Source organism: Trachypithecus francoisi, unplaced genomic scaffold (assembly GCF_009764315.1).
Source record: "Trachypithecus francoisi isolate TF-2019V2 unplaced genomic scaffold, Tfra_2.0 Lachesis_group11, whole genome shotgun sequence".
In the NCBI taxonomy this organism is placed as follows: Eukaryota; Metazoa; Chordata; class Mammalia; order Primates; family Cercopithecidae; genus Trachypithecus; species Trachypithecus francoisi.
In genome coordinates this window covers 123,969,421-123,980,172 of record NW_022681456.1, presented here as the reverse complement: position 1 = coordinate 123,980,172, position 10,752 = coordinate 123,969,421, and the positions used below count along the sequence as shown (strand labels likewise).

Sequence of the window (10,752 nt, the reverse complement as noted above, 5' to 3'; positions counted from 1 at the left end):
CTGAATTCTGCTTTTCATCTGTTCACCTAGTTTTTAGAAAATGACAATGAAATACAACTTGGAACTTACCACAGCTTAATACGAGGGTCAATATGAGCTATACAACAGGTTTGATGTTTACAACTTTGCAACATTTTTTATTACTCTTTCATTTGCAAAGTACAGTAATATTTATTTTTTATATTAATTATGAAATATATGAACATAAGTGTCTATAAAATTTGGGTGGGCACGGTGGCTCATGCCTGTAATCCCAGCATTTTCGGAGGCTGAGGCGGGTGGATCATTTGAGGTCAGGTGTTCAAGACCAGCCTGGCCAATGGTGAAACCCGTCTCTACTACAAAACACAAAAAGTGAGCTGAGCATCATGACAGGTACCTGTGATCCTAGCCACTCAGGAGGCTGAGGTGGGAGAGTTGTTTGAACCCAGGAGACAGAAGTTGCAGTGAGCCGAGATCGTGCCGTTACACTCTAGCCTGGGCTACCTGAGCAAAACTCCACCTCAAAAACAAAAAAATAAACAAAACTGAATGCATAATCCGATAGATTAATAATTGCACTGATGTCATCATCCATGAGCATCGAGTGTTTTGAAAGGCTACAATACGCCCCTCCTTGATCACCTGGATCTCCCTTCTTCACCCAGACATAGGACTAATGTGTTAATGTTTGTCTTGCTTTTCATAAGGTCTATCATTTCTGTGTATATTATTAAGCAATGTCATATATAATGGTTTGTGAACTGTATATGGAATAGCAGTGTATTTTTCAGCAATTTCCTTTGTTCACTGTAATTTTTCATTGTTGATGCTTCTAACCGCAGTTCATTTTCACAGCTGTATCATATTCCACAATGTGACTATGGCAGTTTTTTTCTTTGATACAGGTGTATTTGGATGGCTTTCAAGCGTTTTCTATTTCTACAATCACTGCCTAAATATTCTTGCCCCATATGTGTCTCTTGGAGAAGATAGTGCAAGAGCATTTCTGGGGCAGACATGCCTGAGAAGGCAAGTGTGAGGCCACAGAGGGGCGTGCCTAGCTTTTTATGAACAGTTTCTTCTTTCACTTTTTCTTTGTTTTCTTTTTTTTTTTTTTTTTTTGAGACGGAGTCTCATTCTGTCGCCCAGGCTGGAGTGCAGTGGCTTCATCTCGGCTCACTGCAAGCTCTGCCTCACAGGTTCATGCCATTCTCCTGCCTCAGCATCCCGAGTAGCCAGGACTACAGGTACCCACCACCACGCCCGGCTAATTTTTTTGGATTTTTAGTAGAGATGGGGTTTCATCATGTTAGCCAGGATGGTCTCGATCTCCTGACCTCGTGATCCGGCCGTCTCAGCCTCCCAAGGTGCTGGGATTACAGGCGTGAGCCACCGCGCCCGGCCAAATTACAGTTTCTTAACAGGAGCGACAGCAGTGGATACTTTGCCAGCAGTTGATCTTTTCCAACTTTGGGATTTTTGTGGCTCTGCTGAATTTGTTTCTTGAATTATTGGATGTATCCACAGTACTATGTTTACTTATGTTTTGTAACTTTTTGCACGTGGACTTATCTTCCTTGGAATTTTATGTGCGGAGATATTTTGAGGACAGGATTGCATTGTTTCAGCAAAGACATTCACTCACATGGGGTACAGGTGAAGTTAGCAGCCGCCTGGTCCCACGTCATTTGACCCATGCTCTCCAGGTCTTCCAGCATGAACTCCTGGAGGACTGTTTCTCATCGGTTCTCAGGGTCAGTGGTTTTCCCTACACCCAGCACCAATGCAGGGACAGGTGCTCTCCTTGCTGCTCCTGCTCTGAGGTGAGCTTTTATTTGAAGTCTAAGATGTCAGATTTCTGAGCTCATTTTGGAGAGACATCCGGTTTTGTTTCTGATGCCCCATCCTCTGTGCAACTGTCCAAACAGAAAAACAATTCCACTTTGGTTCCCGCCAATTCTTTATTGACTGCTGTGGATTCCATCCTTCAATGCCAGCTCAGTAATGCACTTACAAAGATGCATTTTTATAGGTTTTACCCAACATCTCAGTTGTTTTTGTTGGGAAAGCTATTTAGTGTCCCTTATGTTGAAAATTGGAAGCTGACAACACCGTATGAAGAGAGCTGTTCTTACCCCTTTCCATCATCTTCATGCTGGGTCCAGGCCTTCTTTTCCTCTGTGATTAAGCTGCCACAATGGGCCGGGTACGGTGGCTCATGCCTGTAATCTTAGCACTTTAGGAGGGCAAGCTGGGTGAATCACCCGAGGCCAGGGCTTCAAGACCAACCTTGCCAACTTTGTGAAACTCCATCTCTACTAAAAGTACAAAAGATGAGCCCGGCATGGGGGTGCATGTCTGTGATCTCAGCTATTCAGGAGGCTGAGGCAGGAGAATTGCTTGAACTAGGACCTGGCAGGTGGTGGTTGCAGTGAGCCGAGATCACGCCACTGCACTCCAGCATGGGCAACAGAGTGAGATTTTGTCTCAAAAAAAAAACCATATATATGTGTATATATATATATATATATATTTGAAGTTTTATCCAATGAGAGCAGGTGTTTCGGAAGACCTCATCTAAATACAGAATCAGAATGGGGGGTCCATGTCACACCTGCCATTTTTTCATCTTTGCAGCTGGGCTTTTCTTGTCTTCTCTGCTGGACTCTGCTGTTTCCCACAAGGTCTTCAGAGAGTCTGCCCTGAATCCTACAACCAGGAGATGAGAAGCACAGAGTAACACCAGCAGGAGAACATAAAGATGCGGTGACAGTTGTCCTCCTCCTGCAGAGTCCAGAGCAGTGCACTCCTACCGCTGGTGCCCTAGCTAAGACTGGGGGCCAACAGGCCCGATGATAGTCTAGGAGTGCTGCAGTCAGGGTCCCCACAATGGGCACCCAGCCTCTGCCCTTGCACTCTGCATGAGCGTGACTGTTGTCACCTCAGAGCCCCTGGGTACAGATCAATGCATCTTACCAGAGCTGCATGTGAGGAAGGACCACGTGAGTCCCAGGAAACAGCTGAGACCCTGCAGGGGGAGGTGGCCAGGACCGAGACCTGATGCCTCTGTGGAGAATCGTCTGTGGGTGTGGGTGGCACTGTGGGGTCAGTGCCCGGGTTCTGCTGCTCCCCCTCCTCAAAGATCAGGGCCCGAGCAGGGGCTGGCGTGTGTGTGGCACCTGGAACGGCAGGGCCACCACCTTTGTGTGAGGCCGTCATGGGGACCTGAATATGGTGTCCTGTGCAGACCCCACCCATCCATTGGCCCCAATTCCTGGCCAGCTTCTGCCAAGGTGAGAGGGTGGAATTTGGAAGGTGGTTGTAAGCTGAAGCCTGTCCCCCAATGGCCAATGGCTGACATACAGTGGTGACACTCCCTGTGTGGGGGAAAGAAAGAGAAATCAGAACTTTATTGTGTCTATGGAGAAAGACGAAGACATAAGAAAGTCCATTTTGATCTGTACTAGGAAAAATTCTTCTGCCTTGAGATGCTGCCAATCTGTAACCCTAGACCCAACCCTGTGCTCACAGAAGCATGTGCTGTATTGACTCAAGTTTTAATGGATTTAGGGCTGTGCAGGATGTGCCTTAGTCAAATGTGTTTGCACGTCCTGGACTCCAGGCTGCCAGCTGCCTGTCCAGGGTCTGAATGTCCTACTGTGACCTGTTTCCTCACCTGGCCCAGAGGACAGATAGGGAAGGCTTGTTTTGAGGATTAGGCAGGGTAATCCCAGTCAGCCCTCATTAGCTTACCTATCCTCCAGATCTTTTTGATTTCTTTTTTCTCTTCTTTGTTATGAAACTCTGGAGAATTGTCCTCCAGCCTGTCTTCAGCTGAGGAGGTAGAAAGGTTGGACGATGCCCTTGACTTCAGGGCCCCTTCTGGGTGCCCCCTCCTCCTAGGGTTTTTAAAAGCATATACTTAGCAACATACCCTGTACCTGAGAGAGCTGCAGAGAACCTCCTGCGTGTCCAAACCAGAACACTTTGTTCCCTGACCCCGCGCCCTCATCACACCCCAAAGCCCAAATACTTTCAGGTGGCCAGCTTCAGACAAGAGTCTGAACTCAATGCTTGTTTTCTGAGGTCTACACAGGCCCGTATGATGGAGCTACCTCCATTCTACCCTATGCCTCCCCCAATCCATTAGAGGCCTCAACCCCAGTGATCCCTAACTGGGAGCAAGGTTCCCCAGGCAAGGAATGCAGCCCTCCCCAGGATACTGGCCTGGCCATGTCCCAGTGGACATCAGTCCTGGAGCAAGAGGTCCAAGGCAGGGAGTTTCACCCCCCATTTCACCAGGTGTGGTGACATTTCTGGGTTCCTAGCCTTCAAGATGGGATTTCCTTACTGTGCCAAAGTGGGGGAAACCGAGGCACAGGGCCGGTGAGCAGTAAAGAAAGAAAACCTCTGTGACTAGGAAACGTGTCACTTGCCCAGCACAGCCGCTCCAGAATAGCACCCTTTGGGATGTACCGTTGAGCTGTTCCTGGCACGTGGCATGGCACTGGTGTGGAGGTCAGCAGCTTGTGGAGTTGGGGGAGGGGGTGCTGGCAGGAGCGGGTAATTTCGGACCCACCATGGGGAGGAAGGGGACATTGCCCCTTTCCCCACACGTTGGGCACAGCAGCAATTTTCTTCTCTGATGTGTGTGGGCACCAATGCCTATGTGGGTGTGGGTGCGTCCTCCCCTTTTGTTGATGAAGAACCTTCCTGCAGCCGTTGGGGTGGGTATGGGCACCACGTGTGCCTGGCAGCAGGGTGGTGCCTGTGGAGGCTTGGCTACTATATGTCTCCCTGCCACCTCTCCAGGGGAAGCAGGCCCTGTGCCCTAGTGTCCCTCATATCCAGTCCCTCACATTCTTCATTTGGCATCTCTCTGCCTGATTCTCCCAACTCAGCCCCTCCCAGGTTTCTCCAAGCCCTGTGGGCCCTGGGATGGGATTAAAGGAGGCAGCAACTGTGCTGCCTGCCTCTGCCTGAAGTCAGGGATCCCTGGCCGCTACTGGCATCTGGTGGGCAGGGTAGGTGGGGAGGTCATGGGTCAGCCTTTCCACTCCCTAGCCTGCACTGGCTAAGTCACCAGGTGTAACTGGCCTGGAGGCTGATCTGTGTCCTCCACAGTCCCTTGATGCATTATATTGAAGCCAGTCCTTGTGTGAATGACTTGACCTGTTGTTACCGCCCAGATCAAACCAGAACCGGAAGACTGTTGCACTTGGACCCAGAGCCTGGGGCTGAGGCTGCCGTGACCACCCTGTTCTCTTCCTTCTGGGATCCCCAGGAGGCTCCCAGGACTGAATGATCCCCCATAAAACACAGTGGCCAGGATGGGAGGGCTGGAGGTCAACTCCCCCCCACCCCTGCCACCACAACCAAGAGGCCCCCATGGAGGTTGGCCCTGAGCTGTGGGTCCCTGTGGGATGCAGATTCCCATGGATACTTCAGGGGGTGAGCATGAGTCCTCCTGGCTGACGGGAGCCTGGTGGACACTGGGTGTGTGGGGCCTGTGTAGGTGGGTTGGACAGCACTGGGCCTAGCCAGGGAGCCAGGGACTGAAGTGGCCAAAGTGGGTAGCAATATGTTGCCACAACAAAACTACAGTGCAACCAGCCCAGCTGGTAGGGAGAAGGAGGCCTGCCTAGCAGGACCATCCACCCCTGTCCTGGCCCCAAGCCCAGACTGCCTGCCTGTACTGGACATTGCCTGGTCCAGGAGGCCTGGGCATGTGGGTCAGGTGTGTGTCCCTGGGTTCCAGACTTTGGTGGTCCCTTGGGAACTGAGCATCCTCTGGGCAGGAGGAGGGCCCGCGGTCCACTGTTTGCATGTGCCCCTGGGGGTGTGCCCCCACCCCAGCTTCTCAGCCCGCACGGGGACGTGGCCAGAGCTCCTCCCCTGCTCTGTGGCTCCAGCTCTGAACAGCTCACTGGTGACTCTGACAGCTTCCTCCCCAAAACATGGGTCCTCGTCTGTGGCAATGGGGTATCCCAGGCCCCCTGCAGGCAGGAACCCACCCCCAGCTCCTCTGCTGGGCTCTCCTGGGCTTTCTTACCTACTGGCTTGTGAGACCCAGTTGGCCAAGCTTGGTGTCCTACTTTTATTTTGGCCTTTTTCTTAGTGTGTGTTTTCTGTAACTACTGCCATGTAGACCTTCTATATGAGTTTTAGGTAGAGAATCTTGCCCATCCAGAGGTCCCCCATCCCAGAGAGCCTCCACTTTGGCGCCCCCGGGCTGGTCCTGCCTGTGCTCCGCTTGGTGTGAGTGTTGAGTGTGATGGATCCACATGCTACTTGACCCTGCATCTCCTTCCTCCTTGTTGCTGAGGCCAGTTCTGTTCTCTCTTTCTCCACCTGAACTGCATCTGAAGCCAAGATGAAGGATGAGAAGTGGTTGCTAAGAAGGACCCTCCTGCAGCGAATCTGCTGTGAGGAGGCTGCGCTGGCCCAGCCTGTTGTTTCCTTCTCTAAGCTCGTTCCAGAGGTCGGCCACGGGCAGCCTGTCCCTGCCTGCTCTTGTGGCCCGTGAATCAAGAATGGATTTTATATTTCCAAATGGTTGAACAAATAAAAAACTAACACTTCATGACACTGAGAAGTTTCCATGTCCATAAGTAAAGTTTGATGGGGTGCAGTCATGCCCATCTCTTCACAGGCCACCTGCAGAAGGCTGCTGTGGTGCAGCCATGGCAGAGTTGCGTCCTTGAGACAAAGATCAGTTGGCAAAGCTGAAAATACTGACTCTTGGCTCTTTAGGGAAACAGTTTCCAGTCCCTGGTTTAAGGGCTGTGTGGCAGGATCCCAGGATCTTGGTCAGCTTGTTCTTCACTCAGGACCTGCTGTGGCCTTCGCTAGTATGTCTGCAAAGTCTGCGTGCTATGGTGCCTCTCATGGGGGCGTTGAGCTCTGTTGTGCTAGATTTCAGGGTGTCTACCTCATGGTCACCTGTCTCACCAACAGAGACCCTGTGGCCAGATTCAAACAAGCAGGAACAGTTGGTCTTTGGCAGCAGGGATACCTTCGAGCTGACCTGCCACCCACCCTGAGGTGGTCCCATGATACCCACTGTCTGGGTCAAGGTTGGGGCAGGGCTGGTGTCCTGAACTGCCCTGCGATGTGGATCGTAATAGCCTGGGGGGAGAGGGGGTTGCTATTACTCCCCATATCGTGGGGAGTGCCTCACCCCCTGCGATGTGGATCGTAAGAGCCAATTACTCCCCCCTGCAATGTGTGTCCATTATTAGCAGTCTCTTTTGTTCAGGATATTAGGAACAATTTCACAGGTTGCGTGTACACAGCCTGCGACAGGACAACGAATACCATCCTCTGCACCTCCGGATATTAGGAACCATATCACACAATAGGTGTATACCTTTTGGGAGATTTGGGGTAATGTCCTCATGTGCCTGTAGTGTGTGCAGCAGCTAGTGAGTGGCAGGCTGAGCCAGGACACACCTAATCCACCCTATTCCAGGGCTCACTCTCACATGTAGACTAAAGGGGACCCCATTTTAGAGGCAATCGACAAGGATGCCCATTTACCCCTGCCTCTGCCAGCCTTCCAGGCCCCATCCAGCCCAGCTTTCTCTCCCACTCCTCTGGGCCCTGGGTCCAGAGCCTCCTATACAAGGAGGAGGGTGTGGCCTTGGAAAGACAGCTGTCCTTGGGGAATTCCGAGGGGGACTCCCTGTGGGAAGCTGGCCTGGGCTGACAGCATGGTGACGATGAGGCCCAGAGGCTGTCCACGAGAAGGGGGTGAAGGAGGCCTCTGCCCCTCGACCCCAACCATGGACTTTGGCCTCTCAGGTACTACTTGGCCCTTTCCTTCCTCCTGGGCAGGCAGAGTGGGCGGCAGGCTTGACCAAGAGAGATAAAGGCCCACTTCTGGGAGGCCTGTCCCCTGGGTCCCAGGCAAGCCCCCGAGCGGTGGGCAGCGTCCCTCTGGGCCTGACACCTGGCACCTCCCTGTCTGGCTGGGACTTGGGAGGCCACAGGGACCGCTTCTGACCACCAGGTGTCGCCAGCACTGGGCGGGGGCCTCCCAGGCAGCCCGGGCCTGTGGTGAGGGATACGGGGTGGGGTCTTAGGGCTGCCCCAGCTCCTCATGTTGTTCTAAGGCCCCCAAGATCTCGGTCCCTGGACTGGAGCGCCCTGGCCCCTCAGCCCATAAGGAGTACTGACACGGTGCCGGTGCGATGCGGAGGAGGGGCGGGTTCCTGCTGGGCAGAGGGTGGAGACACCCCAGGTCTGAGTCTGCTAGTCCCAGCTCTCCACCCCTCCAGGGCTGGGAGCAGAGGGAGCACAGCACCTCCCCTCGAGACAGACCTGACCCAGCAAGGTCTCAGCCTGGCTGGCTGGGGACCCCGCCCACTGCACCTGCCGTGAGCTGGGGTTCCCCTGTCTGTGAACCCGATGGTAAGACACTGTCCCCCCCACCCTTCCTGGTGATATGAAGATTCAAGGTGTCTTGGGACTCCAGGAAGGAGTTGCTCAGTGCAGGCTGGCACCCTGGGCAGGCTTCCTAGAGGAGGCGCCGGGATTTGGGTTGGATCTTGCAACGTGGATTCAATGTGAGGATGATGCCGTCCTCCAAAATGTCCTTCTCCCAACCCTGTTTTCTTTGTTAAATGCAACTTGACACTTGACTGTCAAGACTCAGTTTCGTGTCACCTCCTCCAGGAGGGTCCCCCTGATTACAATCCCCCTTCTTTACCCAGAAGTTACCATTGCCCGCTCATGTGTCAGCCTCCCTGGTTGAGACTGAGTTCTTGAGGGTGGGGCCTGGCCAGCTTGGGAGCTGGGTTGTATCTGCTAACCTTGCCGGCTCCTCTAGCTGGGTGCAGAGCTCCAGGGAAGCCACTGGGCCATTCCTAAGGAAGGCTGGAACCCAGGCCCCTGGGGTCTGTGGCGATCCCACTCCAAGGGGGCCGGGAACACCCAGAGCCCTGCCCGTCCCCCACCCACTTTAGCCCTGTCCCTCCCCACCAACCTTCAGGTTGTAGACGATGATGTCACTGAGCACCAGGTCCACCTTCACAGAGTAGAGGGTCTCCTCGTCCAACTCCAGGGGTGAGTTGCAGAGCTACAGGGCCTTGAGGTAGAAGTGCTCCGCCAGCTTGCCATGGCCCAGCCGGTGGTGCAGGGCGGCCAGCTGGTAGTAGGCCACGTGCTCGTTCATCCGGTCCCCTGGTGTGTAGGCCAAAGCTGCAGGTGTGAGGACGTGGCTCCCTGGGGCAGTCAGGCACAGGCCCCTCAGGAGCAGGTATGCAGAGCCCGGGCAGCACCTGCTTGCCTCCAGGCACCTGCGGTCACCTGGGCAGCTCTGGCCAGTCCCTTCCGGGTTCCCAGACTCACTTTCCCATCTGTAAAGCAGAACGAATAAGGCCTGCCCCTGTCTACTGTGAGGCTTTGGCAAAGTCGGGCTTGGATGGCCCAGCTCTGTGCCTACACATAGCCACCTGCCTTTGCTCACTGGTTTTTTTTTTTTTTTTTTTTTTTTTTTTTTTTTTTTTTTGAGACGGAGTCTCGCAGTCGCCCAGGCTGGAGTGCAGTGGCCGATCTCAGCTCACTGCAAGCTCCGCCTCCCGGGTTTACGCCATTCTCCTGCCTCAGCCTCCCGAGTAGCTGGGACTACAGGCGCCCGCCAACTCGCCCGGCTAGTTTTTTCTATTTTTTAGTAGAGACTGGGTTTCGCTGTGTTAGCCAGGATGGTCTCGATCTCCTGACCTCGCGATCCACCCGTCTCGGCCTCCCAAAGTGCTGGGATTACAGGCTTGAGCCACCGCACCCGGCCTGCTCACTGGTTTTAACCAGGAGTCCAAAACCCATGCAGTCCAGGTGCTCCCGGGCACCCCAGCTCCATGCAACCCACAGACGTGACATCCGACTCCTCCTGGGTGTGTCACGATCAGAGCCCCTTACCTTGGCGTGTCACTGCGTGCCTGAGCTCCAGGTCCCCCCACAGTTGCACAAACCCAGCTAGGCTGTCTCTGATGTCCTCCCCTTTGCAGGGCGAGTGCCGTGGAGCCTGCATTCAATGCATTCCCATACAGCTGCACACCTACTCTGTACTGGACCCCAGGGCACAAGGCGCTGTGGCATGCGGCCTGCCCAGGGTTCCCTGTCTCTGGAGGACAGATGACCTGGCACAGCACCAGGGGATGCCCGGCCTTAAGGGGCAGGCTGCTGGAAGGGGAACTGGGATTTCATCAGCCAGAGAGTTGTGTGGTTGATGAGGGTGGAAAGGGCACAAGACAAAGGGAATGTGCCTCTTGTGCCACTTGTGCCACTCAGCCTGGCACATACAGGGACCGAGATGCCTGGCATGTCTGGAAGGCAGAGGGCACACTGGGTGGCCCTTGTGATCAGCAGCGGGAAGAGACAGAGGAAGCAGAGCTCGGCCAGGCAGGGAGCTCTGCGCTACGTGAGAGACCTCGGGCTGTGCCCCAAGGCCAGACACGGAAGCCAGCTGGGCAGATCTGCCTGCCTGGACAGGAGACCGGGAAAATCCAGCAGCTGTTTCAGCTCCTGCCCTGCAGACATGGAGGCTCGGCTCTGGCAAAGGGTCCTGGCAGGGCGGGCGCTCAGGGGACTTACCCAGAGTGATGCTGACAGCTAGGGCCATGTGGGCAAATTCCAAGCCCTCCTGAGGCTCCTCCAGCATGGCCAGCAGTGCCACTGGCTTGTTGCACAGCTGCAGCTCACCTTGCGGTTGCCCGTAGTCACTGACAGGGGCAGGACCCGGTCCTACCACACAGGCAGGTGGGGTCAGGC

The 10,752-nt window shown here is 54.2% G+C and overlaps 1 long non-coding RNA gene across 1 annotated transcript; it reads right to left on the bottom strand.

Annotated features, from left to right (window-relative positions):
• Window positions 1-6,158: 6,158 nt before the first annotated feature.
• Window positions 6,159-9,005, bottom strand: LOC117090570. Its single transcript, XR_004440058.1, has 2 exons — window positions 8,969-9,005; window positions 6,159-7,110 (listed from the first exon to the last, which is right to left on the bottom strand). It is a non-coding gene; the product is annotated as an uncharacterized LOC117090570 (long non-coding RNA).
• Window positions 9,006-10,752: the final 1,747 nt, after the last annotated feature.